We start from the raw sequence: 13,433 nt of genomic DNA on the forward strand, positions 1-13,433 counted from the left end.
AACATGCAACCAAATTCCTACTTCCAAGTGAAATGTACAACTATACGCACAGAAACACTGCATGTGGTACTCCCCTTCTGCAACCTAGAACCGAATGGGGACATTCCACATTAAGGAACTTGTACCTATCTAAGATGCCAGTAGAATTCTAACCATTGATTTATTCCGAACTGGTATCAGTAGTTTATTGCCATAATAAATACCATTTATGAATGTAATGGATTTACCCTAGTTTAATACATTCATTTTGTATCCAACCCATTATCTCTTTCTGGTCACATGAACAAAGCAAAAGCCTTTAGCTTTATTTGAATTTTAATAGTTTGCAAATTGAGATTCCAACCTTTTGCTACCTCACCAAATGTGAAAAAATCATTAGCAGAAAAATGAGGAAATGCGCTTTGCAATGTACAACATGAATGTAAATTATCTTTGTAAAATATATTAATTACATAGAGGATTTGAATTTTGCAATTTAAAAATTATATTATATCTTTGTGAATTGCATCTTATATTGTTCTCATTTAGGTCATAATTGTAATATATTGGACATATTTTCTTTTCAGTTTCTATATAATATAATCAATTTGCATCTGAGTAAAAGTAATTCTTAAAGTGGACAGTATTCTTCCTTTCTTCCTCTCACAAAACAACATTGGTATCTGATGCATAGAATCTTACCACCTTATCACATTGAGAAATTTCCCAGTTGTAGGACACTTCAGCCTCTTTCCAAGCACAGAGAGGCACAGAGCTCATCACATGAGTTAAACTACTTCCAGCTGTCATGCATTATTTATTTATTTGTTTATTTATTTAATGATATTTTTACTCTGCCTTTCTCTGCAGTGGAGCCAAGGTGGCTTACACATCATTCAATGCTCTCCATGGTTGAAAAATATTCTGAAAGGAGGAAACTCCAGCAATTAGCCTCATCACATTGAGAAATTTCCCCCTTGTAGGACACTTAAACCTCTTTGCTAGCATGGAGAGGCACAGAGCTCATCACATGTTCCAGAGTTGAAAAGAGGCAGAAATGTCTCGAAAGGAGGGAACTCTGAACATGGGCCAGCAATCGTGTTCAGAGCTCTTACCTCTTATTGCACTTTACTCCCATGTTTATAACTGAAATACAGGTGGGATGGGAACCATCAAAGTTTCTCGTTCTGTTTCATTGCTCAACTATCAGCAGTCTCTTGTATCCTATGGGGTTTGGAGCAGAACAAGAGGAAAGAAGTAATTTTAAACTGGTGTCAGTCTCCTTTAATGTAAAGGGCTTTGGGTAGAGCAAAAGATCTCTTGGTTTTTGGATATTGTTGTTTCACCTGCTTTTCAAAAAGTAATACTGACCTTGTGATAAATGTAAAAGATGAATGTATTGCCAGCTCTTAAGTTTCCACTAGTGAGTGTGAGTGTGATGGGGAGGCACAACTCGAAATGGGACTGCTGATGATATAAGCGGGGCGATTCTCTACTCTTAAAGGAGGGTTACCCATGCTTTCTCCTCTCAATGTGATGAGGTGAATAGAGTCGTACAGTTGTAAGGAGCTGGAAAGAGCATGTGCCATGTTATTTTCCTGCAACTGTTATGATTCTTCCAAATTCTTTGGCTGCTAATTTTTAAAATATCAATTAAGGTAATTTTCTTAATACTTTTTCCTTATTTGAGACCATTATTTATTATTGATTTATTTATTTCTCACATTTATATCCCGCCCTTCTCACCCAAAGGGACTCAGGGCGGCTTACAACAGTGGCAACAATTAGATGCCCATACAAACCAATATAAAAACAGCACATAAACAGTTAAAACTATTAAAATACATTATGAATTAAAAAATATACATTTCAAACATAAAATCAGATCCGTTCTTCCTCATGCTTTGTCCATAGTTCAGTCCGTGTCATTTTCACCGTTTATTGATTAAAAGCCTGGGCACACAGCCATGTTTTTAGGGCCTTTCTGAAGCCCAACAGGGTTGGAATTTGATGCATCTCTCTTGGGAGGGTGTTCCACAGCCGGGGAGCCACCACCGAGAAGGCCCTGTCCCTTATTTGAGACCATGATTAGAGTTGCCAGGTTTCAGAGTATTAGCTTACGTTTCAGCAAATTGCAATTATATTTATTTGTATCTTCAGGCAGATAAACTAATTTCAGTGCAAGTGGTGTTGGAGGAGGATGAAGAAGCATGAAAGGATCATGAAAACCTCTACCTTTCTCAAGAGGCTCCAGAACTCTTTGGTCAGATGATTTTTTTCCTTATGTGTATAAATATTATGGCTTCCAAACACCAGGTATGAGGTTAGGGCAGGGCCGTAGCCAGGAAAAAATTTCGGGAGGGGTTTTGAAAATTTCAGGGGGGAGGGGGGGTTGAACTATAGTTAGAAAAAAAAATGAACAAATTCCTATGCTTACTGCATATATCTTATTTGTAGTGCAAAAAACCCATGAAAGAAGAATACAATATTTAAAATGCAGAACAATTTCAACTAACATTAACTCACCAGTATTTCAACGGGAAGTGTGGATCTGCTTTTGGCTAATGAGATAGTCAAGTTAATTAGGATTGCTGTTGTTGTGTGCCTTCAAGTTGTTTCAGACTTAGGCAACCCTAAGCCTAAAGTTTAGGGTGGGAGCTGGGTAAATGATCTTGGACAACCCCATTTGGTTCATGAGCCTTAGTTTGGGGACCTCTGCCATAAAGCATGTGGCCTTTCCTAACCACATTGTAGCACCATTCTAAACTTGTTGTATATATCTATTGAATGTGAATGGATTCACTTTTGTTTTCCCAAAAAGGATTTATGCTTCTGAGAGCAGAGTTTCCTCAGTGATGGCAATGACTCTGAGGAATATGCCCTTTAAGGAGACCAAATAATGCCCACCTTTGTTATCTTCAGACTTTTTAGGAAGAACTTTATTGACTTTTTAAGAAGACTGCTGATCACACACTGGTCTCTGAAAGGTTAGATTTGAAGCATTCTGCAACCTTGCATAGGATGTGTTCCTCTCTAACGTCGTGTTTGACTTTGCTATTGGCATTGTTACTGTGCATTTGTATGCTTATTTATTGGGTAGTGTGCTATTTTCAGTTATTTTCTTTAGACCAAAATGTGGCATATTAATTGACTCTGAGCATAATCCTAAATGAATTTATTCAGAAGTAATCCCTCTGAATTCAATTAGTCCTTCTCTTTGGCTAAGAATTTATCACACAAAGCAGACAAACCAATATTTCAGCTGGATCATCACTTTTGGTGACGGTCTCTATCACATAATGCAGTCTGCATCCTGTTACTGGTTTGCCTGCATCCCTAACTGCTGATTGGGAAATCCCATCAATAGTTCTCCATCTTGCTTCATTCTCACTTCCTACTATAGTGCAATGGGTCCCTCACACTTCTGTGTCAACATGCCAGCAATAATATGACAACAGTGGGCAGGATTTTTTTTCCTCCTTCCTCACTCCCCCTCATGATTTCCAGGGTAGTTGCTTTGCTTTTTTTGTACATAACTTTGACTTTTTAAATACAGAAATTGCACAATTGCACTAAACAACAACAACAACAACAACAACAACAACAACAACAACAACACACACACACACACACATATGTAATATTATTTGAGAACACAGAAATGCTTGACCACTCCAACAACTATCATGTCAGACCACACAGAGAAGCCATTGAAATCCACAAGCATGTGGACAACTTCAACAGAAAGGAGGAAACCATGAAAATGAACAAAATCTGGCTACCAGTATTAAAAAACTCAAAAATCAGAACAGTAGATGGGAAGCAGAAGAGCCCCAGGGATGGCTAATGACTTTGAACAAAGGATGCCCCCCAGGCAAGAGACGAACCTTTCCAATGCTAATTAGGGTGATTATCTGCAACATTCACGCTGGCTTCCAACTGACAAAGGACTCTTGTCACACCCTGGACTCTCCACAGATATATATTTACCTTCCTTGCCTAGTTTCTCCATGCCTCACAACCTCTGAGGATGCCTGCCATAGATGTGGGTGAAATGTCAGGAGAGAATACTTCTGGAACATGGCCACACAGCCCAAAAGACATACAACAACCACAACAACAACAGCTGTAAGGTGCACTGGTTAGGGTGTAGTACAGGAAGGTGGGTTTTGTAGGGTGTGCTGAAGGTTGGTGGCAGGACCATGGATCTGCAAAACAATACAATTACACTACTAAAGAGAGATGCAATATCACAGTGACTCAACTTGGTATATATCCATTAGCTACAGTAACGTGACTGTTACGGAGTAGCGAGTTGATGTGACATAGTCCTAAGAGTCTCTGTGAATAACTTTTACTGAGTAAAGAGAGATTTATTACTGAGGAAAATCTTATAGGATGACTTCTATTCCCCCCCCCCCTTTCTACTCTCTTAAAACCTAATATCCCAACAGCCCTAGAGATTTATTTATATCCTTTCAAATGATGCTAATGCCCAAAATGGGGATTCTATTAATGATCACAAATGCATAAGCTTTAAAAGTAAAATTCAGGGTAATGCAGCCCTACCCATATTGAAGGATGTGAATGGAAGGATTTAACAACAGATGGAGCAGGCAAGAGTCTTCATGTCCCATGCTCACAGATATTATATAACAGCGAATAGGATATTGATGAATATCTGTGCATAAAATTTGAGTGCTGGCAATATATGCCTTTCAGTTGCAAATTTTCAACATTTTCCATGATAAGAAGGAGAGGTGGGGGGTATCTGATAAAACTTTGAAAGGTGACTGATGCAAATCAAACAAAAAGACATTCTTCCTTTCCTTTTCCATGCAATTGATTGCACAACTCAGAGCTCCAGGAAATTACTGGTTCAAATGGATTTGAATTATGACTAAATGCATACCAATGATAACAACATCTGCAGTTCCACGAACTGCACAAAAGAATGACATGGGTTATTAACTGCCTGGCAGAAGGTGATTGCCAGCTGGGTGAAGAAGTAGCTTCCTTGAAGCAAACTGTTTTAATGCAGTTTACTGTATAATGGGATGTTTTATAATCTGAACTGGTTCCTGTCAGGTTAACAGGCTATATGGACCATGAGACCATTCCGGTAGGCAAATGCAGTCACTGTGAGAGAGACCATCATGAGTGTTCGCTCCAGACAGTGAGGATAAGTAAGTACAGAAAACTTATACATTTTGAACACTTCAAAACACTTGTAGAAATATCTCCAGGGATGGGAAAAGTCATTAGTCCCTTTCTCACTGTATTTCTTAAAATCCCAGTAGTCTTGTCCCATCCAAGGATGCAAGACCTTTTCTTTCCTTTCTACATAGAAGCTTGTGCCAATTTTGGAATACACTTTTCCTTATATACATGTTTTATATGATTACTTACATTACAGACTAGTTTGATACCAACTTAATCTGTGTGACTCTATCCTATGAAATCTTGGGATTTCTAAGTTGGGGAAGTATTTTGAATTCTCTGCACCTACAACACTATTACTTCCCTCTAGTAGAGAATTCTAAGTACCTAACCAAATTACAAATCCCAAGATTCCGTAGGACAGAGTCGAGGCACCAAGTAACACTGAGCTGCTGTAAATCTAAGAGAAAAGACTGGGGAGGAGAAAGTACTTTTCCAATTTGAAAATCAAGACATGCTATTTTTTCCTATGCATTATTTCAGCATGTTTTTCACATGCCCACATTTTCAGCCATATGCATTTACCTAGACCTACTTCTGATGAAGAAGAAAGAAAAAATAGGATGCTCCCAGGATTCTCCCATTGATTGCAAGCTGAAAGAAGATATACACAGTACACACTATTAGATTAATAGTTTCAGAAACCACAAACTGAATAATTCCCCATTAACAAATCTTGGTTATAACAGATTTCTTTTCCATCCCTACATAACTGAAAAAGCAGACATTTTTTAAAAATTCCACTTACTCTTAATTGGTAAAAAAATATTTTCCACGATAGCCTAAGAAAGACAATGGCATCCATTGTAGCAGCCTTTGGATGGTTCCTTGGTGTTTTATGTTGCTCATATAGCTTTGAACAAGTGGTAATTTCCCCTATTCCCTGTCAAAATCAGGGAGAAATCTGAAAATATGTGTCCCTATTATATTGGAAAAAGTACAAGAAACTGTATCTATATACAGTTCCCTGTATGCGCTTGAATTCTTTTTCATGTACCGGATTGCACCAATTCTGTTAGATTGTCAATACCCTGCAATAGAGAGGGAGTTGGGTCAGGATGGATAGATAACTCCCATGTAAAAACCCCAATGCTATCTCAAAATCTGGCAATTAGCCTTGGGCAAGCCATTTATTTTTATCTCTTAGCCTCTCGTAGCATTCTAGAGAGGATAAATGAGACAATAACTGTGAAATGTTTTGTGCGTTCAAGAGTACTAGAGAAATGATCTGTAATCATTTATAAATAGCTCCGCCTGACTCATGGGGACATGATGATGATATATTCTAAAGCGTCTTCAAGGCAATCTGAGAAGGTGAAACTTTCAGCATTTTTGTTGGTTGATAAGTGGTAATAGGCCAAAACCTAACTCCCCAGAATGGCAAGGGAAGGAGACAAAAGGAAACATTAAAAGCCAGTGGAGTAAATAATAAGTATAGAGTATTAGCTAAATGGAGCAGAAATATGAAAAGCTATGTGTAATTTTGAAGTTAGAAATGGAAATAGCATTTCATTGTAATGTATGGTTTTCCGAAAAGAACGGCTTTAAGGGCACAGCATGCTTTCCATTCTCTATCCTTTCTTCCATTAATTAAGATGGTTTAAATTCCACAAAAGCAAACAAAAGGTGGCAGGCATGTGTAGGGAGATACACATGCATAAGTAGTGCTATGCATTTGCCACAGTGCAATTCTGCTGACAGTGGTAGAAATGTATCTACAGCCATTTTTCCAATTGATGTTATGCATTACACATTGCTTTTTTGTTTTTTATATGAATATTTACTGTGATATGTGAAAATAAAAAACAGTATACAAAGTACAAAATACAAATATTGTTTCTCCAAACTGACCCCACCCTTCTCCACCTGACACCACTCAGTATGGAACTAGTATCTAATAAAAGCCTATCCCTATCATTACACTAGTAGATTCCCCATGCGGCTATTTCAAAATCTAGTTTTGTTTTCTTATTTAAGTACTCAAATGCAAGTCTCAATTTTCTAGCAAAATCTTCATTATTTCATCTCCAGTTGTCATTGGAGAGTTTGGCCATTTGGATATACGAGGGTTATCCAGAAAGTTCAGTACGTTTTGGAATTAAAAATAAACAAAGTGTAGGAGAAAACATTTACCATATTCAGTTGAAAGCCAGACCCAAATACTAGTTTTCACCATAGTCCCCACTGAAATCTAGGTAGTTATCATAGCGATAAAAGTGTTTGAAAAGCCCTCCCCCCCCCCAAGATTTCCGCCTGGCTTGCGTCCTGAACCAGGCTGTTTTCCCTTCCCTCAGCTGTCAAATGGTGCGCTCAGCTTTCCGATCGCTCTTCCTCGATCGCTCTTTTGTTTTGCAGATGCTTGCAAAGAAGGTGTTCTTTTAAGGTTTTTCAAGAAGCACACCTTTCCTGTCCCAAAAAACCTTCCTTGCAAGCATCTGCAAAACAAAAGAGCGATCGGAAAGCTGAGCACACCATTTGACAGCTGAGCGAAGGGAAACCAGCCTGGTTCAGGACGCAAGCCAGGTGGAAATCTTGGGGGGGGGGGCTTTTCAAACACTTTTATCGCTATGATAACTACCTAGATTTCAGTGGGGACTATGGTGAAAACTAGTATTTGGGTCTGGCTTTCAACTGAATATGGTAAATGTTTTCTCCTATACTTTGTTTATTTTTAATTCCAAAACGTACTGAACTTTCTGGATAGCACTCGTACTCTACTAGTTTTTTCTGCAGTCCTTAATGAATACTTCTTTTTCCCTTTTTCAAGATTTTGCTGTTGCAATTCTTGCTGCCACAAGACTATATTGGCAAATTTCTACATCTTCTCTACTGATTTGCTCATGAAATAAACCCAATAAACACATTTCCGGGTATTTATTTATTTGTTTGTTTATTTATGGTATTTATATTCTGCCCTTCTCACCCCGAAGAGGACTCAGGGCAGATCACCATGCACACATACACAGCAAGCATTCAAGGTCATTTTAGACATACAAGACAGACAGACAGAGGTATTTCAGCATTTTCCAACTTTGGTGCCTGGAGGTTATACTCCATTCTGGCCACAGGGGGTCCTGTCACTCCATCCACTATGACGATGAGTCCTTTTTGATTGCAGGATTTTCCCTCCTTGTTCTTTGATTACCTGCATTTTTATGGTGTGGTAAAATACTTTCCCACTTAAGCAGTGCCTAATTTCTCTACTCACAGCTCAGCTGTTTTTGAACTGCTTAGGTGGACAGTGAGCTAGGCTAATGGTCAGGTGCGCAATTCAACTCGGGCTTCAAACTGCCAACCTTCTGGTCAGCAGTAATCTATTGCTGCTGGCGATTAACGAGCTGTGCTACAGCCCAGCCTTAACCTTTTTAGTCATCATTGTATTAGTTTCTTTAGTCATCTTTTTACAATTTATTAAACCTGCTACAAGTTCACCAAGCATGAAAGAAGGTGCCTTTTTGCATTTTGCATCTCCAACAACTGTGAGCGACAATATCATGCAATAATGTACAAAATCAGTATACCAAACACAAAGCATTGGTGGATAATATGCCAATTGTTTCAACTAGAAGGGTTCAGGAAGTCTAATTTAAATGAAGATTCAACTTCAGAAAGGCAGATTGGCCTAAATTCTCAGAAATCTTAGATGACAAGATTATATTGGTCACCCCAACCCCTGAAAAAAAAGGAGTGCTTTATCAAAATAGTAAAAACCTGCTCATGGGCTTCGATACCGAGAGGCTGCATAACACACTACCTTCAGGGCTTTACATCTGATACAGCTGCCTTGTTGAAAGACTATTACAGGCTCCACAACGAAGACCCAATTTAGTGAGCAAACTCTTCAGGCACTGCAGAGCATTCTGTCCTCCATCTCTGAAGCCAAAAAAGAAGAGTGGATAAAGTTGATAAGATAATTTGATATGGGCAGGAGCAGTCAGCAGGTATGTAGGCTGTTAAGATGGTTGAGCAATGATTCCTCACAAATTAATACCCATGCCAACATAAAGGCAGATCTGATAGCGCATTAGTTTTCAAAGAATGGGAAACCCAACCTTGCCACCAAACTAGGAAGGAAATTAATAGTCAGACAACCAGATAATGAGAACAGCAACCTTTATGAACCTTTTTACAACTACTGAATTGGAAACTGCTCTTAATAAATGTAAATGGCAAAGCAGCTGGCCTGGATGATCTACAGATGGAACAAATTAAGAACTTTTGCCCAAAAGCAAAGTGCTGGCTGCTGAAGTTGATGAACAACTGCATTGTATCCTGTCAGATCCCTAAAATCTGGAGGAAAGCAAGAGTCATAGCCATTTTGAAACCAGACAAAGACCATAATGATCCAGAAAACTATAGACCAATCTCCTTATTGTGCCATCTTTACAAAGTTCTGGAGAGATTTATCCTGCACAGAATTATGGGAAAAATTAGACCCACTTATGAACCCACAGCAAGCTGGTTTCAGGAAAGTTGCACATCACAAGTGTTGAACCTGACTTAGCACATAGAAGATGATTTTGAAAGGAAGCAGATTAGAGGAGCTGTCTTCATTGACCTGTCAGCACCATAGTAAAGGCAAAGGTTTCCCCCTGACATGAAGTCCAGTCATGTCCAACTGTGGGGTGTGGTGCTCATCTCCATTTCTAAGCTGCAGAGCCAACATTGTCTGTAGACACCTCCAAGGTCATGTAGCCGGTGTGATGGCATGGAGTGCTGTTACCTTCTTGCCAAAGTGGTACCTACCGATCTACTCACATTTGCATGTTTTTGAACTGCTACGTTGGCAGAAGCTGGGACTAATAATGGGAGCTCACTGCATTCCCTGGATTTGAACTGCCGACCTGTCAGACAGCAAGTTCAGCAGCTCGTTCGTTTAACTCGCTGTGCCACCACGGCTCCGTCAGCAGCATATGATACTGTAAATCATTGCCTTCTCCTGAGAAAAAAAAATGGCAATATCACAATGGACTACCACCTCTCTCACTTCATAGGAAATCTACTACAAAACAGGAACTTCTTTGTTAGGTTCCAGGGTCAGAGAAGCAGATGGCAAAAATAGAAGAATGGCCTGCCTCAGGGGAGTGTGCTTACTCCACATTTACACAAATGACCAGCCACTGCCAGAAAGGACAGAGTTTTATCTATGCTGATGATCGTGCCATCACCGCCCAAGCAAGGAGCTTTGAAATGGTTGAACAGAAGCTCTCTGAAACCTTAGGTGCTCTTACTGCTTATTACAGGGAAAACTGGCTGATTTCTAATCCATCTACAATGCAGACATGTGCTTTTCATCTTAAGAACAGACAAGCATCTCACGCTCTGAGGATTACCTGGGAAGAAATCCCACTGGAGCAGTGCAGCACATCAAAATACCTGGGAATTCCTCTTGACCGTGCTCTGACTTATAAGAAGCACTACTTGAATATCAAGTAAAAAGTGAGTGCTGGAAATAATATCATATGAAAGCTGACTGGCACAACCTGGGGATCACAACCAGATACAGTGAAGACATCTTCCCTCGCGCTTTGCTACTCTGCTGTTGAATATGCATGCCCAGTGTGGAATACATCTCACCACATTAAAACAGTTGATGTGGCCCTTAATGAGACATGCCACATTATCACAGGATGTTTACACTCCACACCGCTGGAGAAATTATACTGTTTAGCCGGTATTGCACCACCTGACATCCGTTAGGAAGTAGCAGCCTGTAATGAAAGAACCAAGGCATTGACATCTCCAGCCCATCCTCTGTTCAAATAACAGCCAGCATGCCAATGCCTTAAATCAAGAAACTGCTTCCTAAGATCCACAGAAATACTCACAGGAAAACCTCAGCAAGCAATAGTCCAAAAGTGGCAGGCTAAAACCCAGAACCTCAATCGATGGCTGATACCAGATGAGAAACTCCCCCCTGGGCACATAGAAGACTGGATAACTTGGAAGGTGCTGAACAGACTGTGCTCTGGCACCACGAGATACACAGCCAGTCTTAGGAAATGGGGCTACAAAGTGCAGTCCACAACATGTGAGTGTGGAGAAGAGCAAACCACAGACCTCTTAGTACAATGCAACCTGAGCTCTGCCAAATGCACAGTGGGGAACCTTCTCACAGTGACACCAGAGGCACTCCAAATGGCCAGCTTCTGGTCAAAAGAAATCTAGTATAATGCCAAGTTTTAAACTTTTGTTTGTGCTTTTAAATACATTATAACTTTATCTTCAATTCGCTTCTGACACGATAAATAAATAAATAATTCTCCAACATTCCCCGTGTTGGGTTTTATCACATCAGAGTGTGTGTACTCTGATCTGAAACTTTGGGCTGTTAGCTCACCAGACACAGATCCTCTTATCTGTGATCTGTATCTCTAAATTTGACCTCACCTAGGTGATCTACTAATTATTTTTTCAATCTCGTGAGATTGATGTGAGGCTAAAATGTGGTATTGAAAACCATGTACACCACCCTGAGATGTTTGGAGAAAAGGAGAAAATGTAACCATTCAAGAAAGAAGTGTTTTGAAATATCTGCTCATATGAAGAAGGAAGCATATCATGTATTCCTTTTGTTCTGATCTGAAACAAGACACAAAATATAAACAAAATATTGCAAAGGCAGAATGTATGCCTGGATAAACTTCAATCGAGTTTCAGTTTCAAAAACATGAGCTTCAAGAGAAAGGAGTTCTGAAGCTAGTAAAGATCAACAGACAGTATGCATTTAGAAGAAAGGAGATTCCTGTAGAAGAATAAGGCATGGCGTTCTTAGGCTGCAAATAAAAATGGCTAGATATGATAACAAGTGATTAAAATGACCGGTGATGAAGAAAGTTTGGACATGTTTCTCAACATTAAGTATACAGCTGTACATCTCTAGGCAATACTTTGTGCACTAAACAGATTTTCAGTGTCTTGCTGGAACTTTAGCTCTCATTAATGAGCCAGGGAGCATGGGTCAATCTAGCATGGGTAAGGCAGAAGCTGAAACTTTCTATACCATAATGAAGTCTACAGTAAAGAGGAGAACACAAGGAAAGTGTGTGAACAACAAACAACAGCTAGAAAATATAGTAGAAGATGGACTTACAACTAAGACTTTCAGCACTGCATTTTTCTAGCAGCAGTTTTAAGGCCAGAGAGTGTCAGGTCAAGGTCTTTAACTGCATTCTAGTCTAACCTCATTATCACACCAGGGCTTTAAAGCAGGCAGCCCTTTAGAATTTTATCCCAGTCTTGCCACTTCTACACTCGACATTATCACACCAGGGTTTTAAAGGGGCAGCTCCACATTTCTGCCACCTGGAGAATGCTGGGAAATGTAGTTTGGGAAGGCGAGGACCTCTGTAGCTGAGAATCCAATAGACCCTGCCCTAAACTACATTTCCTAGAATTCTGCAGGTGGCAGAACTGTGGGGTTGCCTGCTTTAAAGCCCTGATATGATAATGTCAAGTGTAACAGTGGCAAGACTGAGATAAGATTCTATAGAAATTTCTCATTTATTGGACTTTCTTCTCTTTCTATGGATATTTTAATTGTTCATACTGCTTTCTTTTTTTCTTATGAAATGCATTCTTCAAAGCATTTTAAGTAACTTTAATGTTTTTGTATTTTCCAAATTTTATAAAAATTTTAGTTAGTGGATACATTTCAAGAATCCACAAAAATTGATGGTTCACTTTATAAATGTGATAGGTTAAGCATAACATTTTCCAGCAAGCCCAATCCAATGCAATCCCCATTAGGCGAACTCTCTTATTCTTGTGTAGGGCAACATATCTGCTTTTAAAAAATATTGTTTGATATTATTTTTAAAAGAATAATACATTTTCACAAGAGCAGAAAAATCCCTATCTCTCTGATTTCTCAATCATTAATTTTGGATACTGCACCAGCACTCTCAACTTCTGGAAAGATTCCATCAGCATTACCTTCAAAAATCCTGTAAATCTCTTGGGAAAACAGGTGGACAAACATCAGCATTCTGGAAGAAGCAAAGACCACCAGCAATGAAACAATGATTCTTCACCACCAACTTCTCTGAACTGGCGACATTGTTTGAAGACTCGCTCAGTCTCTCAAAGCTGTTACTTTACGCTCAGCTCAAGAACAGAAAATGAAATGTCAGTAGATAACAAAAGAGATTTAAAGATGGCGTAAAGCTAATCTTAACAATGTATTTATTTATTTGCTGCATTTATATTCTGCCCTTCTCACCCCGAAGGGGACT

This window comes from Anolis carolinensis, chromosome 1 (assembly GCF_035594765.1).
Source record: "Anolis carolinensis isolate JA03-04 chromosome 1, rAnoCar3.1.pri, whole genome shotgun sequence".
NCBI lineage: Eukaryota > Metazoa > Chordata > Lepidosauria > Squamata > Dactyloidae > Anolis > Anolis carolinensis.